This window comes from Oreochromis aureus, linkage group 3, assembly GCF_013358895.1.
Source record: "Oreochromis aureus strain Israel breed Guangdong linkage group 3, ZZ_aureus, whole genome shotgun sequence".
Lineage (NCBI taxonomy): Eukaryota > Metazoa > Chordata > Actinopteri > Cichliformes > Cichlidae > Oreochromis > Oreochromis aureus.
The window spans coordinates 88,120,112-88,144,046 of record NC_052944.1 but is presented as its reverse complement, the minus strand read 5'-3'; the positions used below and the strand labels follow the sequence as shown (position 1 = coordinate 88,144,046).

At 39.8% G+C, this 23,935-nt stretch overlaps 1 protein-coding gene across 2 annotated transcripts in view; it reads right to left on the bottom strand.

Annotated features, from left to right (window-relative positions):
• Nucleotides 1-23,935, bottom strand: part of LOC120438424 (myelin-oligodendrocyte glycoprotein-like) — a 357,354-nt gene that overhangs the window by 54,943 nt on the left and 278,476 nt on the right. The window lies entirely within an intron of this gene.

Here is a 23,935-nt window from a genome sequence, read left to right as displayed (position 1 = left end):
ACAAAATTAAAATAAATAAATACAAAAGCAAAACACCCAGTATGACCGGTATGAATTCAAAAGACATACAAACAACACATCATATGGAAGTAAAGTAAAATCACTGTTCTGCTTTGTGTGAGACTGACCTTTAAATGGAAATGTGGAGAGATTAATATTACAATGATGGTTATTGTTTGACAGATGGCTTTACTTCAAACATGTAAATAAAATGAAAAATAAACAATTAAAAAAACCTGACATTAATGCTGTGTTTCATTCAGTTGCCATGGTGACATAACAGGTAAAAAGAGTGACAGTTTTCTGTATCTGAGAACTTTGACTTTAAGGACACCTGCAAACCCATTAATCTGACTTTGTAGCTAAGCCATTCTGGTCATGTGATCATGTGGTTTGTAGGAACGCTCCTCTTCCTCAGAGGATCCACCTGTGTTTCCTCTCCTCTCTCCTCCACCCGTTACAGTGAGGGAACGTCCTCCATGATGGAGGAGCTGCTGGAAAGTGCTGAGAGTTTCCTCCAGAGTGAGACCTCTGTCACAGTTCAGAGGATCTACGGCAGCAGAGACCTTCATGGACACTTAGGCTACGTTCACACTGCAGGTTTAAATGCTCAATTCCGATTTTTTGATTAAATCCGATTTTTTTGTCTGCTTGTTCACACTACAAATAAAATGCGACATCCCACATGCGCAAAAGAAGATGTCACACACAACGCGCTCTGTTTAGACCCAGAGCAAACAATATTGTTTGACTGATGGCCCTTAAAATAACGACTTCGGACTTTACTTTTCACAATTTTTGCTTTATTTTGTTATTTACATAATAATGTATATAACCTAATAATTATCCTTATTGCTGATTTAGAGGAGCGGTGCTTCAAAGAATAGTTGCAGGTTTCTGTCAGAATCTGCAGATTATACAGTACAAATAAAATGTTCACGTTTCTCCAACGTTGTCTTCCCAACAGTTTCACTAACATCTACACTGGATGGCCAGGAAGCGTTCACGATGTCTTCTCGGGCGCTTCTCCGGTGCTGATAATAGGCGCCTGTCTCGTGTCAGTGACGTAAAAGACGGATTTAATGCGACCTGACCGTTCACACAGCAGTCGCTTTCTAAAACATCGGATATGTATTGGATTCAGGACCACATACGAAAGTGTCATGGCTGCCGAGGCGAGCCGTGTGGTGTTGGAGGAAGGAGGACCCAAGATGCAAGCAGTGGATGAAATGCTAGTGAAGTTTTATTTACAAAGAGGGGAAGTGGCAAAACAGGCAACGAGGGGGAACAATAAACTAAAGAAACCTAAACTGGGAAAACTAAACAAACCGGGGATGATACCGAAAGGGACGAGAGGCAGAGAGACACATACGACGAACAGGACACCGTGAAACACAGAGCAACGCAGACAGACACGGAGTAACACAGACGAACCAGCAACAAGCAGAAGAACACACAGGGCTTAAATACACACACCAGTAATCAGGGGATGAGAGACAGGACGGGAACACACCTGAGAGATATCATAGCTGACGAGACAGGGGAAACATAAACTGAGCATACTCACATAAGGAACAGACCTTCACAATAAAACAGGAAACTCAGACACGGGGAACCAGACAAGACACTGAACTAAAAAGACCGATTCACAAACAGAGACACAGACTCAAAGGCAGGCCAAATATAACACATAGAACTCAAACAATAATAATCATCATCATAATCATCAACGGATAGCTAAAGAAACAGAATATAATTATAATCAAAACAGTATCACCAGAGAAGAACTAAAGCAAAAATAAACCAAGACATAAGAAACTCAAAACACTGCCTGTTTCATTTATTCACATTCATTTGCAGATTGTCATAAAGAAGTTGCCCTTTCTTCACAATATGTGTCGTTCTAAATGAAAGATGGTCGTTACAATCAAGTTTTAACAGCGGAAAATTGATCAATCGTTACAATTTGACCATTTACATAATTCCACTGCAAATTACCAAATCTGTTGCCATCAAACAGTCGTTCATTTATCTAAATAATAAATAAGTATTTTGTTAAAAGGAAATAATTTTCTTATAGACACAAGGTTTTAATATTCTAATTCCAAGAGCAAATGTGGAGGTTCTGTCTGGTACTGGTTCAAGTTTAATATTTCATTTATGTTTTTGTTTGGTTTAAAACTATACTGAGGAAAATACACTAAAATGGATTAGGTCAGGTACATATATTGTTTTAGGCTCCACCAGATCAAAGAAGCTTTCTTTTTTGAGAATGGATTAAGCTGATTTTCACCTCAAAATTCTACACATAACACTATGTAATGGCAAAGTGAAAAATGTTTGCCTGAAGTTCTTAAAAAAATGATATATGTATGTCATGTGACGGCTGTGCGCAGGCAGGAAAAGGACCCAAAGTGCAGACTCCAGAAACAAACATAAACTCAAACAGTTTTAATGCTGAACTCACACAGAACAAAAGTAAGAATCCAAATAACTTACACGGGCAGACAAAACACACAGCTAGATAAGGGTAGATCGCAACAATGACAAAACTGAAACACAGGGCTTAAATACATAGAGGTAGCAATCAGGGAATGGGCAACAGGAGGGAAACACAGCTGGGGCAAATCAGGCCTAAAGAAACAGAGGAAGCACAACCAGACGCATTTACATGATACACGGACTTTCAAAGTAAAACAGGAAACATAACACAGACTGAACTACAGACAGACTCTGACTGGACACAGGGAGACAGCAACTAGAGAACACAGACATAAACCATAAGACAGAACTTAAGAAACCACAGACTAGAAATGATAAATTATATAACAAACTCAAAACCCTGGGTCAACGAGCAAGGCATCCTAGCAATGTAAACAACAAAACATTCTCCTTTCGCAGGCGGTCGTCATCCTTCAAGGTCATACAGATTCCTGAAAAAGTATTTGAGAAATAGATCTCAATAACATTGTTCTCACCTCTGACATGTTTGTTGACACTGACCTCTGACTTTCAGCTCCACTTGTTTTTTTCAGGATGTTTTCCTCCCCTCTGTAGACGGTGCAGGTGTAGATGCCTCTGTCCCAGTCTGTGGGGTGTTTCAGGGTCAGACTGAGGTCTCCGGTCTTCAGCAGGTCTTTTTTTAACTGTGTTCGATCTCTGTAATGCAGGTCCTGTTCTTCATACCGGTCAGAGCCATTCTGATACACATGAACCTTCAACATGTTTCTGTCCATCCACTCTACTTTAGCATCATCAGGCAGGTAAACTTTGGTTTTCATGATTAGCTGGACAGACTTCTCTCCTGAATTCACCTCCACCTGAGGGACTGAGAGAACAGGAAAACACAAGATGACTGGATGAAGTGAAATATGTCACATTGCTCCGGTGATCAGAGACAGTGTTGTCTTCGGTGTCCAAGACAGCAGAGCTGATTTGTTTTTGTTTTGTTTGCTGATTTGAACTGTTTATTTAAGAATTCGGTGTTACTATAATACATCCAGAGTCAAGTTTAGCATATCCAGTCTTCTGTTTGTGTAAGTGAATCCACAAACCTGAAACCCCAGTTAGAGATCATATTTATCAGGATGGTGATTTAAGGCTTTATTTATTAACAAGAATTAAACTCTGAGCTCATTTACATTAAAGGGGGAGTCTGACACATCATGTGACTCTTGTTCTGCACTAAATGAAGCGATGGAGTGGCGCCTCCTTCAGGCAGAGAAACAGCTCATGGAGAGAAATAATTATTAGAGCAAAAACAAGAGTGGAGCTGCAAATAAGGCCGAGAGGAACGCTGCAGAAAACTGTTCATGTGTGAATTCATAACTTCATAGATTTATTTGAGCACTAAAATCAGAGCTGCTTCTATTTCTAATATGACAGCTGTACATTAGAGCTGGAACACTTTAAATGTGAGCCATAAAAACATGATACTCTACAAGTGCATTCAGCTCTGACACATCATGAAGGAGACGTGGAAATCACTTTGTTACACAAATCAAAGTCAAATCAATTCTATTGATTGAATATTGTGTGATCAATAGACTGATCAGCTTCTAATCTGTCATCTATCAGCTGGAAATCCAGCAGTGTCAAACAGACTTGGCAGCAGATTAGGACCAAACACAAACACACTGAGACTTTTTCTTCATCAGCAGTTGCAGGTAAATTGACCCTGAAACTCTGAACATAACCTGTTGCAGACCAGATGATGTCTGAACCATCAGTTACCATGGCAATCCACTCAGGAGGAAAACAAAAGGTTTGATCAGCAGACCTCACTAAATTATAGAGGGTGCTGTAGTCCTGTGACTGTGTCTAGCTTCTTTCATTCAGTCACCTGTTGCCCTAACCTGGATTGACACAACCAGTGAAGCAATGATTTTCATGTTCAAAATTCAAGGAATGAAAGTTGTTTGTCTCTTCACATACTAGGACTGAAACAGAGCACAACTGAATGATTGCAGCCATTCCCCAACTCTCTGTGAATGCTACTCATGGTTGTTGATCAACTGTAGAGCTGGGCGATAGAAAGGTAAAGATATGTATTGCGAAATAACTTTTTCTCGATAGAAAAATTAAACTATTGCGATAGGCCTCATCTCTCTTGTCCTCTTAAAAAAAAAGAAGAAAAAGAACAGCCAATCCAAATTAAGTAGAGCAGAGCCGAACCAATCACAGCTGCAGCGTCACGTCACATGACTTGTTACGTGCAGCACAAGTGCCAAGGCGCACATGTGTATTTGTTTGGGAACCGACAGCGTGACCAAAAGTTACCAAAAAGAAAACAGATGATGGTTCCAATGCCAGAGAGATTGACGAAATAGAAGTATTTCGGCTATTTCAAGTCTGACAAAAACAGAGTAGTGCGCACTGTAAATTGTGCCGAAAGCAAGTCTGCAAATACAATAAAGCGGTGCATGCTCAATCTCTGACTGAAAGCGCTAATTCGTCATTCGGCTTTTGTCAGACTAAAGTAACTGTTAAAACTGTTTGAAAAGCTAAGCTATACAACGAGGAGAGATTGAGAATTTCCTTTTAGTTCTCAGTTTATTAGATATTACAAAAGTTAGTCAATTTTGTGTGTTCTTCTGTAAAACAAACTAAGATTTATTTTTAGAATTAATATTTTGTTTAGTAGTCTGTTTTGTTTGTTCTATTTTGAAACTTAAACACTTTAGCGGCTGCCTTTTGTGTAGTTTGCAATATTTGCCTTTATTTATCTGAAACTAAAGTCTCATGTTCCTTAAGTACATCTAACCTGTTGAACTTATTATGGGAAATAAATATTTAAATCAAAACATGCTGCAGATTATTTCACATTTTACTTGTGAGCAACATCACATTTAAACAAACATTTATACAAATATAGTTATTTGGCTTATATCGTGATATATATCGTTATCGCCTGAAATGAAAAAAACATATCATGATATGAAAAAATCTTATATCGCCCAGCTCTAATCATCTATCATGAATATTTGCATATTAATGATGAAGGAACTGACCTCCCAGCCCATTGTTCCTTCACTGGGCTAGTTTCAGTCATTGTGCAAATGCACTGTTTATAAGATTGGGAAAACCTGCAGTCAGCTGAGACTGAAGTCACGTTTCTCCCACTGAAAACGCTGCGTCCAGATGAACAGAATCAACTTTTTGAGATTTACTTACCTGGATGGTTGAGCATGCAACAAGATAAACAAACAAAGAAGAGCAGATTATATAAACATTAATTAAAACTGCATTTTACATTTAATGCAATAATCTGCTGATATGTCTGTGAAGGTTCTCAGTCATCCAGGTCATCGTAGTCTAAGGAGCTTGGAAAGAAAAGCGTCTGGACTGCTTTAACTTGCTTCTCGGATGAGAGGTGAAACGTCTTCAAGCAACTTAAAGAAGTCCAGACGCTTTTCTTTCCAAGCTCCTTAGACTACCTGCTGATATATTTTGCGATTTTTACAATAATCTGATGCTGATCACTAAGCTCTACCTTTGCTGACTTACAGTTATGCAAACAGCTCAGACTGAAGGATCACTAATGTCATATGAAAGTACGTTCTAACCTGTAACTTACACAACACTGACCTCTCACTTTCAGCTCCACTTGTTTCTTCCTCAGCATGTTTCCCTCCTTGCTGTAGACGGTGCAGGTGTAGGTGTTTGTGTCTCCCTCTGTGGGATTGTTCAGAGTCAGACTGAAGTCTCCAGGATCCAGTAAGTTTCTCTTCATCTTCGTTCGGTCTCTGTAAAACTCGTCCTGTGCTCCAAGCTGGTCAGAGTCATTCTGATACACATAGACCTTCCTTTTGTCTCTGTCCTCCCACTCAACTTTTGCATCTTTCAATAAGTTAACTCTTTTGCACGGTAGCTGGACAAACTCCACCCCTGAGTCCACCACTTTTTGGTAACCTGAGACAACAAAGGACATCATGATGATGTGAGCAGCAGCTGTGATGGTCACATGACCTCCCTGTCCCCGCCTTGTCTTCTAGTCTCAGTTAGATTGTGTCTCAGTTTGTTCCTGATGTGTTCCTGACTCGTTCTTTGGTAACTAGTCTGCAGCGTCCTGTAAAGTGCTACAGACATGTTGGATGAAGAGCAGAAGAACAGATAGACTGAGGCTCCACAGTCGGCCATGTCTCACACACATCAGCACAGAAACCATGAAGATCTCATGTGAACACAGTCAAATCACCATCGAAATTATGGGTAGAGCAGTGCGAGGGACTCACCTGACATGAAATAGTGACGAAAATAATATAAAAGACCTCCAGAAACCACAAGAAGCAACAGGAGAACCAGGAAACCTGCGATAACCGCTAGAACGTTGGCCCAAGATGGAAATGGTTCTGTGGAGACATTTTATATGAAAATAAATATGACTTCTGACCTCTGATCTGTATCTGCAGCACTAACCTCTGACTTGTATCTATAGCAATGACCTTTGACATGCAGCACTACTTTTTGTCTCAGGATGTCTTTGTCCTTGTGGATGGTGTAGATGTATCCTCCACTGTCTCTCTCTGTGGGTTGTTTTAAGGTCAGACTGAGGTCTCCAGTTCTCAGCAAGTCTTCATTCATCAGTATTTACATTCCTGACCGCTGACTCTGTCCAAGAACCGTTAATAATGTATGCTCTAGGGTTTTTTGTTTGTTTGTTTGTTTTTAATACTTTTTTTAATAGTAAATAAATAGGTTGCATAAAAACTCTGATTCTGATCAAGTTCCAAAAAACAAAAAAAAACAAAAAAACATTTTGAATGTTTTGATTTTAGCAATGGATAAAAAGTCAGCTAGTTTTTGCAAATGTTTGTAAATGTATGTGTTGTTACAAGCCCACGGGCAAATCTAATCAAATTTAATCAAAGACACTGAAGTAAATAAAATAAGCTTTTAATCTTAAGAGTCAGTAATACAATCACCTACCCAAGATGCAAAAACTATGTATGTATGTTACACAAACACGTCTTTTTCTTTCTTCTGACGAATTGATACAAATACATTCCACCTATGGGCTAACATTTCAATGCAAAGAACTTGCCAATTCTTTGGGCACTTTTTGATTTTACTGCAAGCAGCACAAGTATTTTTGTGTTAAACACTCTAACATTTCAAGACACCAGATCAAGGCACACACTCAGTGTTTTGATTTAGTCTCTTCTGGTTCCAAAAACACTATTAATAATACCACTACTTGTGAAATAACAATAGTCCCATGGGCTTCTACCAGGTCATTGCTGTGTGGATTTTTAACATTTTCTAAGCGGTAGAACGAGATATTTAGCTTTTCCACTACTGAAACAGTTTCTGCCATTACTGCTGTGTGAAAATGGGTTTGATAATCATTTCAAAGGTTTTACCAACAAAAGAAAATCACAACTGGACATCTGGGTGTCATTTGGCACCCCCTCTGTTCAAGGATGGTCATTCACAATGGACATAGATGGCTTCTTTCAGTCCTCTTTCAAACCGGTCTTGTTCTGTGGAGGTGGTTTTTCTATTTAGTGCCATGTGTTATGGCATTATGAAGTGGCTGTCTAGCCTCTCCAATAGGGCTGCTCAATTAATCGAATTTTAATCTCGATTACGATCTGGGTTTTCAACGATCATTAAAAATGACTGAGCCGATTATTAGCACCTCCCTCGTGCTTTACTCTCGCGCTGCTCCGTGTGGCAAATCGAGCGCACCTCTCTGCGTTTCGAACACGCGTCACAACAATTAAGAGGACCCGAGGGAAGCTCGGAAAGCTAAGCAGAAGTTATTTGGAGAGGAGAGGATAATGGCTGCTGAAGAAAGAATGCCGTTGGTTGAAAAGAGAGGTAAAACGACTTCAGTGGTGTGGAAACCAATGTTCCTCTAAGCTGCGCACGTGCGCAATTGCGCACTGCTGGCACGGTCTCTGCGCACAGAAAATCTGCGTTATGCACAAAAAAATTAACCTGAATTGAAATTAAAATTAAAACTTTAACAATTCTGTTTTGCAGTGTTAGTCAGTAAGTGACTGGCTGCTCCTGTATGGGATTAGAACGATGCCACCTTATCCTATAGTCCAGCCAATAATGCGATTCACATTCGTATATACGCAGCCAATCAACGCCGTTGACAGGCTATGACAGCGTCCTTATGTGCCGACACCGGTGTTTTAGCTAGCAAAGCGGCGTGGCTGATGTGCAGTGAAGCCACATTAATGACAACGTGTACAACCATTGGAGATGTGAGCAGGACAGACGGAACAATTGACGGAAAAAGTGTGGACTTTATACCAGTTTTTAAATTGTGTTGATAGGCCACGTAAAACCAGAGTTATGATAAAAATATCTGCAGTGTTTGGTTTTCTTCCTGAATACTATCGTTGTTTATATTTACTGCGGGAAGAAACGGTAAAAACGGCGTTTTATAAGGAAAACTACGGTGGCCCTGAAGTGCAAACCACAAAAACAAATCACAAAACGCACAACAAATTGAAAAGCGCAAAAACAAATTGAAAAGCGCAAAAACAAATTCACTTAACGCAAAAACAAATTGAAAAGCGCAAAAACAAATTCACTTAACGCAAAAACAAATTGAAAAGCGCAAAAACAAATCACAAAACGCACAACAAATTGAAAAGCGCAACAACAAATCACTTAACGCAAAAACAAATTGAAAAGCGCAAAAACAAATCACAAAACGCACAACAAATTGAAAAGCGCAAAAACAAATTGCAAAGCGCAAAAACAAATTGAAAAGCGCAAAAACAAATTCACTTAACGCAAAAACAAATTCACTTAACGCAAAAACAAATTCACTTAACGCAAAAACAAATTGAAAAGCGCAAAAACAAATCACTTAACGCAAAAACAAATTGAAAAGCGCAAAAACAAATTCACTTAACGCAAAAACAAATTGAAAAGCGCAAAAACAAATTGAAAAGCGCAAAAACAAAAACCAAACCGAAGAGGTAGGTACCAATGCTGCAACAACAGGCATCACTGATTGGATGATGGATCCGGTAGCCTTTTGAACCGGAAGTTGTTCTGTTCGGAAGTTTGGTGACTGCTCTACCAACTTTTTTCCACAACTTGGACAAAACATGTTGGCTGTATCCCAATTCAGGGTCTGCAGCCTTAAAGGCTGCATTTTAAGGCCGATTACGTCACAGCGGCGCGCGAAGGCTGTCCCAATTCAAAGGCTGCTCGAAATGCGGCCCTCAAATTCGGCCTTCATTTCCTGAATTTTAAGGCTGTGGGGTGTAGACTTCGTGGCCCAACATATCCCACAATTTATAGCGCGGCAGTCACTGTGGATAATTTTGCTGCAGACGGCAGAAGCGTGGCGGCAAGAGTAAACTGTTAAACGTAAGTACTGAATATGATGTCACTTTTTATGTGCAAATGTTTAATAATGAGGAACATTAAAACATTACTGTTGGCCACATGTCGGCAAAGTTATTTGCCATTAGCGATGTTTGTACTTTCAGCGTTTACTTTGTTTTAAAGCATTTAAAATATAATAATACAATAGTTGACCTTAATCTTACAGAGAATGTGATGATTTTATGGATAATTAAAGTCAGTCATATATCTACAAACACAACAAGCTGAAAGTCAGTGATGCTGCTCGGTTTGCAGTCCTGAATATCACGGCACAAGCAGGATTCACTGCACTGTTAATGTTAGCTATGTTATATTGCTGCCTCTGTTCGGTGGTGTCGAGCCAAACGGACTTTAACGTGTGTTTGAACGAGCTGACGGTTCACTCGTTAAGCTGAAAGAAAGATGCTTTAATCACAGGAGTCACACATGTGTCCACTGGACCATCTGGGAACTCTTCTTGTTTAGCACTTGTAATAACACAAACACTAAATCCTCCTTCTCTTGTGCTGTTTTGTAGCAGTGTATACACCTGAGACTGTCACCTGTCTGTCTGTCCTGCACTCTCTCTCTGTTTCTTTCTCTCTGATTGTGGAATAAAAGTATGAACATGTATTTATAAGTTACACTTGTGTTTGAATCCTGCAGCTTATCACACATTTGATTTCCATGTGTGACAACTGCAAGTGTCCAGAGTGAGGACAGACTGAGGGACCCACTGCTGCACATCATCTGTGAGGCTTTGCACCCCTGATGATCCACCAGGACAAACTCAGCAGTGTGTGAGGAAGAGGAGGAGGAAGAGCCAGCAGCAGCTGACAGATGTGGAGAATAGACATACTGTTCCTGTTTGTGAAGGACTGCTAGAAACATTTAAAATAACTAATTATCTGTCCTGAATCATTATTAGGTAATGTTCAGATAATTTGATCATTCCAGTGTTTTCAGTGTGGGAGAAAGTACTCAGGGCCTTCAAGTTACACACTATGAAAGGCAGCACCAAGTTTAATATTCAGAAACCTAAAGTATGTATCAGCAGCAGAATGGAGCTAAAAATAAATGTTTGTTTCAGTTCTATGAAGCTTTGAGTATTTTGGATTAGTAGTACTGCTGTGTTTGTTGCATCATATTGCTGTAATTGTTTATATGCTTTATATATTCTGAGGTAAGTTGATCTATAGTGTTACATCATATTCTATAAGGATGTTATGTGTTTGTATACTTTCTGCCCAGTTTGACCCATTTAGCAGAAGTCAGCCTGTTTAAGGCTCTGATATCTATTCTGTATGACTTAAAGCAGTTATGACATGGTCTGATTTTCTCACCCAATAAAGGGATATTTAATGTATCAGTCTACTCTTCATTCTATCAGACACCGTTATCACAGCTCGTACATTTTCTATTTACACATATATGTAAGCATTGAGCCAAATTTAGTAATGCCAACATATTACACGGACAATATTTGTCTCTTATATATAATACATCTACATATACGCTGTCAAAGATACTTGAGTGTCTTTGAGTGAAGATTTAAGGTGATAGGACATATAAATAACTGCAACTTGAATCTTTACTGAAGCTCAGTATTAGACAGAGTTCACTCACATGAATTTCACTCACATGTGCTGTACCAGTGTACCTGCACATGTGATGTGACAATAGAAGTGATTTGATTTGAGAGTTCAAACTCACTGCTGTAATAACTTATGATTAATATAATAACTATAATATTGGCCATATCATATTTACACTGACTTTAGTCTCATGAACAACATTAGCTAATTGTTATTTACTAGCTAATCTTAAATGACTGTTCAGTACAGATATGAAGGCCAGCAATCATATTTTACAGTCCTGTGGTCTCAGCCTCAGATACGTATTAAATCACACAAAGCTTGTGTAGAAACAAACACACGAACAAAATATGTTCTCCTTCATTTCCGTCAAAGCTGTATGAAACGTTTCCAGCGGTTGGTGTTATGGTTGCTAGGCAACCTGGGCAGCGCGACGGAGGCTAGACCGTCCCATTTCACAAGCCCGCGCACTTCCGGCCTTAGCGGTCTTTGAGTCACGCGACCCTTGAGGATCGTTGAGGCTGCGTGCTTAAAAGGCTGCAGACCCTGAATTGGGATACAGCCGTTGACTGCTCTTTCTCATAACCACGTTCGGCAGAACAACTTCCGGTTCAAAAGGCTACCGGATCCATCATCCAATCAGTGATGCCTGTTGTTGCAGCATTGGTACCTACCTCTTCCGGTTTGGTTTTGTTGTTGCGCTTTTCAATTTGTTTTTGCGCTTTTCAATTTGTTTTTGCGTTAAGTGATTTGTTGTTGCGCTTTTCAATTTGTTTTTGCGTTAAGAGATTTGTTTTTGCGCTTTTCAATTTGTTTTTGCGCTTTTCAATTTGTTTTTGCGCTTTTCAATTTGTTTTTGTGCTTTTCAATTTGTTGTGCGTTTTGTGATTTGTTTTTGCGCTTTTCAATTTGTTTTTGCGTTAAGTGAATTTGTTTTTGCGCTTTTCAATTTGTTTTTGCGCTTTTCAATTTGTTTTTGCGTTAAGTGATTTGTTGTTGCGCTTTTCAATTTGTTGTGCGTTTTGTGATTTGTTTTTGCGCTTTTCAATTTGTTTTTGCGTTAAGTGAATTTGTTTTTGCGCTTTTCAATTTGTTTTTGCGCTTTTCAATTTGTTTTTGCGTTAAGTGAATTTGTTTTTGCGCTTTTCAATTTGTTTTTGCGCTTTTCAATTTGTTGTGCGTTTTGTGATTTGTTTTTGTGGTTTGCACTTCAGGGCCACCGTAGAAAACGCTCGAAAGCACTCTCCGCCTGTGAGCAAAAACAAAACCAAAAAACCCCCCACCCTTTCCTATTGGTCGAAAAAAGTACCGTGTCGACCAATCAAAAAATGATATGGCAACGTGGCATCTAGTTGTTAAGAAACAGGGGGAAGTTTTAGGAGTGACGGCGGTGTTCTGAGATGTGAGAGATTTGAGACGTTTAGCGCAAATCTTGTGTAGTTAGTGTGTAGTTAGTGTGTAGTTAGTGTGTAGTGTAGTCAATAGTTTTGCTGTGTGTGTCAGAACAATGAGGCGGCTGCTGAATGTTACAGGTGTTACAGGAGTGATACATCTCCTGTTGTCAGGCCTGCAGGTATCAGGCTGTTGTTCTCCTTTATCTCATAGTGGACAGAAATTATTTTTTGGAGTGGCACAAATAATTTGTGTGGCATCAGATTTGATGCAGAACAGCTGATTGTTCTGTAAATAGTTTGAAATGTTTATTTAAAAACGCCTTGGCTGCATTAAAAAAATAAATAGCTGCAAAAACTTTGTTGTTTGCCAAACTGAGTTACTTTTTGAAGTAGTAACTATATAATTAATTGCCCAACATTGGTCATTATATCCTGTATTTTGCAGACAGAGAGTTACAGGACTCTCTCCCAGACCACAGACTCATAATACAAGTCAGAGCTTTATGAAGAAAAAGAAAGAAAGAAAGTTGTGTTTTCAAAATTGGAGTTCAAGTTATTTTTACTTCCAATAGTGTTAACATACTACACCGGTCATGAACAGGATTTTTTACATTTTCATTGTAAGTGGGCTAAAGCAGTTAATTAAAAGTAGTCTAACATAAATGTAAATGCTGTAATTTGATTATTTTAATAAATCATGTAACTTGGATGGATTAGATGCTGGCGTGACCACAGTGCACACGTCTGCTGTCGCTCACAGTGGTCCAAGGGATCGCTCAGGGAGTTTGTGTGTTCGCTCAGACACGTGAAATATTTGAGGAACATTGGTGGAAACATTATGGGTTCATGAGTCAGACGTGGATCAAATATTGTGCAGTATTTTGAAGTTCACTAAACATAGATGTTTACATTTTTCATTTATTTTTTATATTGCAAACATTTGCACTGTAATCAGTATTTGCACACTATTTTATATAATTTTTTGACAATCTTTAAAGCCATTATTCAATACATTGTTATTGTTAAATAAATATCATCAAATAATCGAGATCTCAATTTCAGTGAAAATAATCATGATTATCATTTTTGCCATAATCGAGCAGCCCTACTCTCCAATGTAGAAGTCTGAGCATTTCCTGGGCAGAACACTGCAAAAGTCTATGAACTGGGTGGAGAATGATCTCGTTTTCCGGTAATTGTTACAATGGATGTGGTTTCACCTTACTTCCCTGGTTACTCCACAGGTGGCAGGTGAGCAGTGTTGGGACTAACGCGTTATTAAGTAACGCGTTACAGTAACTACGTTATTATTGTGGTAACGAGCACGGTAACTAGTTATTATGCCAAAACCAGGAACGCGTTACTCGTTACTAGGATTTAGATAGGCTCGTTACTCGTTACTTCGTGTGGTGGATATCGCGGAGCTTCCACAGATTCAATAACATTAGCAAGTGGTGGAAGCCAGCAGGTGGATGAAGGAAAAGGGAGGCAAGAGGAGAGACCCGAAGCGGCCGCCGGTCCGCGTGTCAGGTGAACTGAACTTCAGGTAAGAAGTTATGACCTGCAGTTTATCGGAGTCAGATATAAACCAAGTTTAGGTGGAGTTTATTTTCGGTATGCTGACATTTTCGTACTGCGTGCTAGCTAGCATGACGGAGTTTCTATACAGCTGGGTGGGTGCTATATTACTGATGTTGAACTTTATTTTGTTCATACGGTTAATTATTAGAGTTGCCAACCGTCCCCTAAAAAACAGAATCGTCTGGTATTCAGAGAAAACATTATGCGTTTCGTACTGAGGTGAAAAGGAACACAGTTTGTCCCGGACTTCAGCTACAATGAAAAAGACACAAAGCTGAAGCTGCACAGCTGCCTCTTCTTCTCTCATTCTCTCCTGTTTCTACTTCAATCAGGAAACTGATCAATGATCAGCTGATCGGCTTTTCTCTCTTGTTTGTTTATCGCTCACTTTGCGCCAGAAAGAGGAAACCAGCGGATGTCGCGTTAAACAAGAGCAGCACGTTTAAGCTTGATCAGCTGTTGTTAGAATTTATTTAATATTAATTTCTAGTATCAGCTGATGTTTGCTGGAGCCACAGCTGTAAAGCTGCTGGTCATGATATCGGTTTGGTTATCTGGTGAGAGGGAAACATGCAGATGAAACCAGGAGATGTCCTTACTGAATCATCAGAGCTGAACAGGTGATGTAGAAACAGGTTTACCTTTTAGGTGACATGAATGAGTTGAAGGGAAGTTATGAGCTGTTTCTGAGAGACAAATAACACCAGGATCCTTTTCTAAGTAGCTGACAGCTGGTAACTGTGCAGGGGCGGATCTAGCAAAGTGTTGCCAGGGGGCCAGGTAGGGCATTAACAGGGAAAGGGGGGGACAAGGAAATACTTTTCTTTATTATTCTCATTTAAAATGTCTCGCTTTTAAAAAAATAATTATCTGAGTCTTACAACAAACGATTGATAGATTGATACATATATACCATCAGAACAGTGTACATCACTGTCACAACAGTGTTTATTTTCATTCAAAGGCTTTATGATTTTTCCTATAACGGTGGGCCGGTCTCTAGTCATAATGCCCGGGACGATTTTTTTGTCCCAGTCCAGCTCTGTATGCAGCTCATCTGCAGTCTGGTGTTACCTACATCTTCCTATTCAGAAGGCAGAATTTCCAAGTTCTGAGTACAATCAAAAGCACCACGGCTGCAGTTTTTGTGTTGGATGTAAAAAGCAGGCTAGAATCATGCGGCGATCAACGACGGTCCAGGCATGGGATTTCTCTCGTGGAAATGTGCACATTATTTTTTCCTTTCTATTGGTAGGTGGCACAGTGCACTTGTGGCAAGTAAGCAAGCTAGAAGACTGACAATCTTGCTGGGTATCCAGTTACGGAAGCAACACATTAACAAGAGAATTCTGAGTAAAACCAAAGTTACTTTCCCTAGTAACTAGTTACTTTGAAAGTAATGAGTAACTTGAAGTAACTGAGTTACTTTTTTAGAGAAGTAACTAGTAATGTAACTAAGTTACTAATTTAAAGTAACTTACCCAACACTGCAGGTGAGTGAGGCTTTAGGGATGGGTATTGATAATATTTTAACGATTCCGATTCCATTTTCGATTCTGTTTAACGATTTGATTCTTTATGGATTCTCTTATCGATTCTTTTGAAAAAGGAGAACACTCAGGTCGATTAGCTTAGAACTTTGTTTTTATCTTCTCTTTGAGCAAGATAGAAATTTAGGAGTAACATGGCCTTACAAACCCAACAGTGCGATCTCAAGAGAACCAGCCTTCAATGGGGTGTCACAGGGTCCCCAGGAAAAAAAAAATGTAAATGTAAAATAATAAAATAAATATTCTTCTGTACTATAACATAAATTATTCTGTAGCAATTACACAAGAATATCCAGTAATGTCCCTACCTACAATTAAACACCTTCACTTACCGAAAATCGGGGGCATCTGCTGTGACAAATGGGTGCAAGGCTTTGACCACAAACTTAGTCACTGCTCGGTGACATTCATCCTGGCCTGAAAGGAGACGCTACCGGTAGACTGCAGCGAGAACTGCCAGCAGCTGAGCCAGCCAGACTCTGTCTGTCTCTCTCATCACGGTCACCTAAATGCACAGTAATGGCAGGTTTTGTAATAAAGCAGATCGCGCTAAAATAAATGCACTGTTAGTTGATTATTTACCTGCCGCATTAACGGGAGAGGACGCACAAACATTACCGTTGCTGCTGAGTTCAGATTCACGAGTCCGGAGCGGAATTAAAAACATGACATTCATTTAAGGTCATCGCGTGTTTTGTGAGCAAATGCTTTTGCAGATTCGTAGTGTTTCCTCCCTTAAGTGAAATATCTACTTTGCAAGTATTGCAAGTTGCCCAGTTGTCATCCGTTCTGGTAAAGTATAAACAAACTTTTGAGCGTTTGAGCCGCCATGGTTCCTGCCAGGTAAATGACGCTCCGCAACATGGTGACGTCACTCGGAGCGACTGGAATCGATAAGGGAATCGTTTAGAAAAATGGCAAACGATTCCAAGGAATTGAAACAGTGGGAACCGGTTCTCAACAAGAACCGGTTTTCGATACCCATCCCTATGAGGCTTAGATATTTTGTATTGACTGTCTCTATGGGTTCTATTCTCATCACTCTTTCATCACGGACTGATTTCAGTGATGTTTTCTGCCATTCATGTCCACTGCTGTGAATGTGTCACCGTAAGAGCTCAATTTAGCCTCTCAGTGGCCTTCTACACTGTCAGCATTGCCAATTGTTTATCCAAAATTGATAGTGTGTCTCTTAATTCAAATATGCTGCTAAGAACTGATGGTGTTTCAGATTAACAGGTATTGCAGATTATATGGTGTTAGTCCAGCAGGTGTATGGCAGACTTGCTTTGTTTTAAAATTTGCATTCCCTGATTTTTTTTCTTTTTTGTGTGACATACAGAAATGTACTGAGACATTTTCTAATGCTAGTTTATGCTTTAGAACAGGATTCAATATATATTCAAAATATACTTGTTTGATAATTAAATTTTCCACACTTAGCTGTTTTGTAATTATTATTTTCTTCAGTTATTTATCTGAATGCATGACAGCAGCACTGAGTTTACATTCAATCACAAACCTCTTTATTACTTGCTGCTATTTTTTGTGTTGTTTAGTGTAAAATAAAAGAGAACCAATAAATATCAAGCTTTAAAAATGTTGCCTTAGTGTCACAGTCCTGGGTCATGAAAAACAGTGGGTCGTGTGACCAATGTTCCCTCTGATTTTTCACGTGTCTGAGCAAACACACAAACTCCCTGAGCGATCCCTTGGACCACTGTGAGCAACATCAGACGTGTGCACTGTGGTCACGCCAGCATCTAATCCATCCAAGTTAGATGGTTTATTAAAATAATCAAATTACAGCATTTACATTTCTGTTAGACTACTTTTAATTAACTGCTTTAGCCCACTTACAATGAAAATTTTTAAAAAATCTAGTCAATGACCTGTGTAGTATGTTAACACTATTGGAAGTAAAAATAACTTGAACTCCAATTTCGAAAACACAACTTTCTTTTTTTTAATTTTTTTTTATTAAGCTCTGACTTATATTATGAGTCTGTGGTCTGGGAGAGAGTCCTGTAACTCTCTGTCTGCAAAATGCAGGATATAATGACAAATGTTGGGCAATTAATTATATAGTTACTTCTTCAAAAAAGTAACTCAGTTTGGCAAACAACAAACTTTTTTGCATCTATTTTTTTAATGCAGCCAAGGCGTTTTTAAATAAACATTTCAAACTATTTACAGAACAATCAGCTGTTCTGCATCAAATCTGATGCCACACAAATTATTTGTGCCACTCCAAAAAAGAATTTCTGTCCACTATGAGATAAAGGAGAACAACAGCCTGATACCTGCAGGCCTGACAACAGGAGATGTATCACTCCTATAACACCTGTAACATTCAGCAGTGGCCTCATTGTCCTGACACACACAACAAAACTATTGACTACTCTACACACAAACTACACAAGATTTGTGCTAAACGTCTCAAATCTCTCACATCTCAAAACACCGCCGTTACTCCTAAAACTTCCCCCGTTTCTTAACAACTAGATGCCATGTTGCCATACCATTTTTTGATTGGTCGAGATGGTACTTTTTTGGACGAATAGGAAAGGGAGAGGGGGTGGGGGTTGTTTTTGCTCACAGGCTTTCAAGCCCTTTTTCTTATAAAACGCTGTTTTTACAGTTTCTTCCCGCAGTAAATATAAACAATGATAGTATTCAGGAAGAAAACCAAACATTGCATATTTTTTGTAATAATTTTTTTATCATTTTATTATGGTTTTACGTGGCTTATCAACGCAATTTAAAAACTGGTATAAAGTCAACACTTTGCCAGCTAAAACACCGGTGTCGGCACATAAGGACGCTGTCATAGCCCGTCAATGACGTTGATTGGCTGCGTATATACGCATTATATACGCATTATTGGCTGAACTATGGGATAAGGTGGCATCGTTCTAATTCCATATGGGAGCAGCCAGTCACTCACTGACTAACACTGCAAAACACAATTGTTAAAGTATTAATTTTAATTTCTATTCAGGTTATATTTTCTTTGTGCGCAACGCAGATTTTCTGTGCGCAGAGACCGTGCCAGCGGTGCGCAATTGCGCACGTGCGGAGCTTAGAGGGAACATTGCGTGTGACCTGCTGTTTTTGAAACATTGACTCACAACACACAGCAGTCGTAGGACAAGTAAAAACTTAAGCAAAACAAACTAACAGTTTGCACATTTCCAGGAATCTGATTTATTCATAGGACAGTACAACAAACACAGGAAGCAAACACACACACTCTCACCCACAGCAGCTGATTGTAACATGAGCTCATATGAAAGACTTTGGAGCCACAGCAAGGACCGTGAAGCTGCGTTGGAATGAGAGCTGTGCCAAGGGGGCTTTCCAGAAGCCAACAGAGGAGATTGTGGACAACAGACGGGCACCTTAAGGATGAGGGGAGCGTGCCAAGCTCCATCGACAGCGCAAAGGGAGTCCAAGGATGACATCATGATTCTGTGAAAAGCACAGGAACCAGAAGCTGATGACAGAAGTTTCCTATGAACATCACATAATGCTGTGTCACTGTACTGTGCATACAATGACACACTGAAGACAGCTGGGATCATAACAGCAGTAAGACAACTGGATCCAGCACCGAGTATCCCCCACAGGACAAAGGCCTGAAGTGAGGTGATTGGGGTTGATAGAGGCTATAAAACTAAGGCTACGTTCACACTGCAGGCGAAAGCACATCAAATCCGATTTTTTCGCCCCTATGTGACCCGTATCCGATCTTGGTATGACAGTGTGAACGGCACAAATCCGATATTTTCAAATCCGATCTGGGTCACTTTCGTATGTGGTACTGAATCCGATACATATCCGATGTTTTAGAAAGCAACTGCTGTGTGAACGATCAAGTCGCATTAAATCCGTCTTTTACGTCACTGACACAAGACAGACGCCAATTATCAGCGCCGGAGAAGACATCGCGAAAGATTTCCTACCATCCGGTGAAACTGTTGGGAAGACAAAGTTGGAGAAATGTGAACATTTTATTTTTACTGTATTTTCTGCAGATTCTGACAGAAATCTGCAGCTATCCTTTGAAGCACCGCTCCTCTAAAACAGCAAAAAGGATCATTATTAGGTCATCTACATTATTATGTAAATAACAAAATAACTTAAAGCAAAAATCTGGAAACATAAAGTCCGAAGTCTTTATATTAAGGGCAATCAGTCAAACAATATTGTTTGCTCTGGGTCTAAACAGAGTGAGTTCTGTGTGACATCATCTTTTGCGCATGCGGGCCGCTTTGAGCGTTCACACTGGAGAGCGTTTGATGTCGCATTTTATGTGTAGTGTGAACAAGCAGACAAAAAAATCGGATTGATCAAAAAATCGGTATTGAGCATTAAGACCTGCAGTGTGAACGTAGCCTAAGAGTGCTGATGAGGCCTGCTACTTTCAAGATAGCTGAGACCCATGTTGACAAATAACAAAACCAACTGGTATGTTTGAATGTCTATTCTACATACATTTGGACTCTGGTCCTATGGACAGTGATGGGAACAACTGGAAGAGACATCTATGAGGCACTGTAGAACTTAACTGCTCTGCAGAAATATGTGGCGGACCACACATCAGGAGGAGATGCGTCACAAGGCTGGATAGCCTGGTTGACATCTGGACAATGGTGGAATATGTTCTTAAAGTTCTTGACACCCATTCTTACATTGGTGGCATTGTTTGACCTTACCGGAAGTACTCCGGAAGTGTGTAATATAATCCATAAGCGTGACGAATTGCATCCGGTGAGGGGAGGGGGGGGACTCCGGAAGTGTGTAATATAATGACAGGAAGGTCCACGTGTTTAACAACGGCTCTGATCAGCCTGGAGAACAGCACCAGGTTTACAGAGACCGAACAGAGATGAATGAAGACCTGCTGAGAACTGGAGACCTCAGTCTGACCCTGAAACACCCCACAGAGAGAGATAGTGGAGGATACAGATGTAGAGTCTACGGGGAGATCAAGAGATACAAAAGAGTGCTGCTCAGAGTCAAAGGTTTGTGTGTGTGTGTGTGTGTGTGTGTGTGCGCGCGTGTGTGCGTGTATGTGTGTCTCTAACTGTCTTATGTGTCCTCTGCAGGGAGAGATCAGGTCCAGGATCAACCAGGACAACCAGAAGCAGCTCTACTGATCTGACTCCTCTGATGGCTGATCAATCAGTTTGATCTGTGTGTTCTTTGATTATTGATCAGTGATGTCAGAGTGGAGTTGTGGTGGATTTTTGTGTGATATGTATAACTATGTAACTATATACACTATATATCTATGTGCACTGAACATATATATTTTAACTTTCATGTAGAGTCTTAACCACAAGACATGTTGCTTCACCGAGGTTTATTAGGTAGGAACAGTAACAGGGCAGTTAATGTAAGGGGAGAGTTCTCCTGAATAATTTACTCTCTGGTAACTAACCTTCCCTAATACACGCTCAACGTCTTTCATGCAGCACAACCAAAACAGTAACATTGTAACAGAGATCCTGAACACATCACAATAAAATATCATACAATATAATCACACACACACACACACACACACACACACACACATATTTTTGAACCCACACTGAAGTGTTTTTATATATGAGAAAGCATGTAACCTATGTAGTTATAAGATTATATGTTATAAGATTGTTCCACTTGCTGTATAAGATTTAATAATTAGGATTAATGTGTGACCTTTGACCGTGTCATGACCTATTGTGATAAGCCAGAGCAAGGGGTAGTCAGAGTCCTGATTGGCCTTTGGCCAAGACTTTAGCCGCTACCTGACCCCTGCAGCTGTGTTGGGCGCGTGGGAAAGTTAGCCAGCAGCAGTGGGCGGGGATACTGGTCCCTATATATTAGGGGACCAGAGGACACCCCCAGAGCTCTTTTCCTCCTGCTGCTGCTTCATGTCCGTCTCTGTGTTACTCTGCTGTCTGTGCTCAAGGCTGTAGACCCCAGGGTTTTTGCTTTGCTTGCTTTCTGCTATATAATTCTCTTGCTAAATGTCTGTATGTATTTTTCCTGCTGTTCATATGACTCAGTGTATTAAACTCTGTTCCAAGAATTCTACTCTTTTACAGAGCATCTTTTTGAGTGTCCTGTTTTTAATTGGATCTAAAAGGGTTTTAGCATCCGGTGAGGGGAGGAGGGGACTCCGGAAGTGTGTAATATGATCCATACGTGTGACACCTGTTGTGAAAAAAAAAGTTTTCTTCCTTAGAGGGAGGGGGGTCTGCGGAGGGAGGAGAATAAAAACAGAGAGGGCCGGCACTTTTCTATGCACAGACAACATGGAGCCCTTCATTCTGCAGCCCTGTGTTCCTCTGTACTTGGACGGGGAAGAGATCTGGGGATCCGAGAGGGAGGGGTTCCTGAGGGGTGACGCAGCAGATTTCTGTTGAGTCAGTGCTGTATAGAGAGACAGAGCGACAGTTAGTTTTCCACAGACAAACTCATAGTTTGAATGTTTAAATATAATGACAATTTTCTCAGTAAAGGAACAATTTCTTTCAATAGCGGCTTTATTTGACTTTCTTATATTACAGATGCAATAAAAAACCTTTAAGATTATCCGACTAGTAACGGATTGCAATTATATAGCGCTTGGTGGAGGCAAGCTACACCATTGCTTGTATGTGTTTAAAAAATATATATATATATCTCCCTTAGTGAAAAGAGCACCTCACACATATTCAGAAATCGGCCTTACTTAAACAATTAAAACACTCTCGGATGAGGTATTTTGGTTTTGTGCAGTGTCAGGAGTTTTCCTGTATTGCAACCCAGGTTGGAATAAACGCTCAGACAGGTTACCGTGTACACGGGGAGACCCAGAGAGACTCTCCCTTATAGCATAAAGAAGTAGTCTTTTATTGAAAGCACATACAGGAAGTGATACAGGAAGAGATAAAATAGCTGCTGCGTGCAGACTGGAGTACAGAGTGTAACTTCCCCATTTAAGAGTCTGCACAAAGTGTGACTTACTGAAAGAGCAAACATAAACATAAAGAAATGTACTTTTGAGCATAACATAATAAACATTCTAAAATCCTAAGAAATCCCTTAACATGCAGCCACTCCTTCTCAGACCAAAGTAAACAGTTTTTCTTCATTTTTTGAGCTACTTTTCCAACAGGTTTTCTCAGTAGCAGAAAATAGACAGAAACCCTCAAAGAAAATGGCCTTGTTTTACGCACACCAAGGAGGAGTCAACAAAACGTCATCCATAAAAACAACCCCTCTAATTGATATTAGTATTTCTTAATGCTTGTAACCTAGCAAAGTACCGACACCCGTGCAAAGAATTTCATACACATTAAAAACAATTTCATCCTCGGATGAGGTATTTTGGTTTTGTGAGGTAAAGCGAACGGGTTTTCTCATAAGCAGAAAACAACCAGAAACCCTTAAAAGAAAACGGTCTTGTTTTACACACACACATCGCGGGTCAAGAAGTAGTCAACAAACCGCTCTAGTTATTATCAGTATTTTTAATGCTTATAACCTACAGTGCGCCCACATCATATGTGTAACAAATAAATAAATAAATATCCTTAGTGAGAAAAGCCTTGCGCATATATTCAGAACTCTATCCCAATTTTTTATTAAAACACCTATATGAGGTATTTTGGTTTTGTGCAGCCACTCCTTCCCGATCAAAGTAATGAGTTTTTCTTCATTATTTTGAGCTACTTTTACAACACGTTTTCTGAATAGACAGAAAACAGAAACCCTCAAAGAAAATGGCCTTATTTTACGCACACCAACAAGGAATCAGACGACCGTCCGGGTAAATTACCTCCAAGAGATCGGGATGCTTCCACCGTCTCATACCATAAGCGTATGAGAAAAACAAACAAACATTATTTTTGTAAGAGTGTGTGTGTGTGAGAGAGAGAGAGAGAGAGAGAATCGATCAAACTTTTCTACAACACGTTATACCACTCCGGGTCAGGAG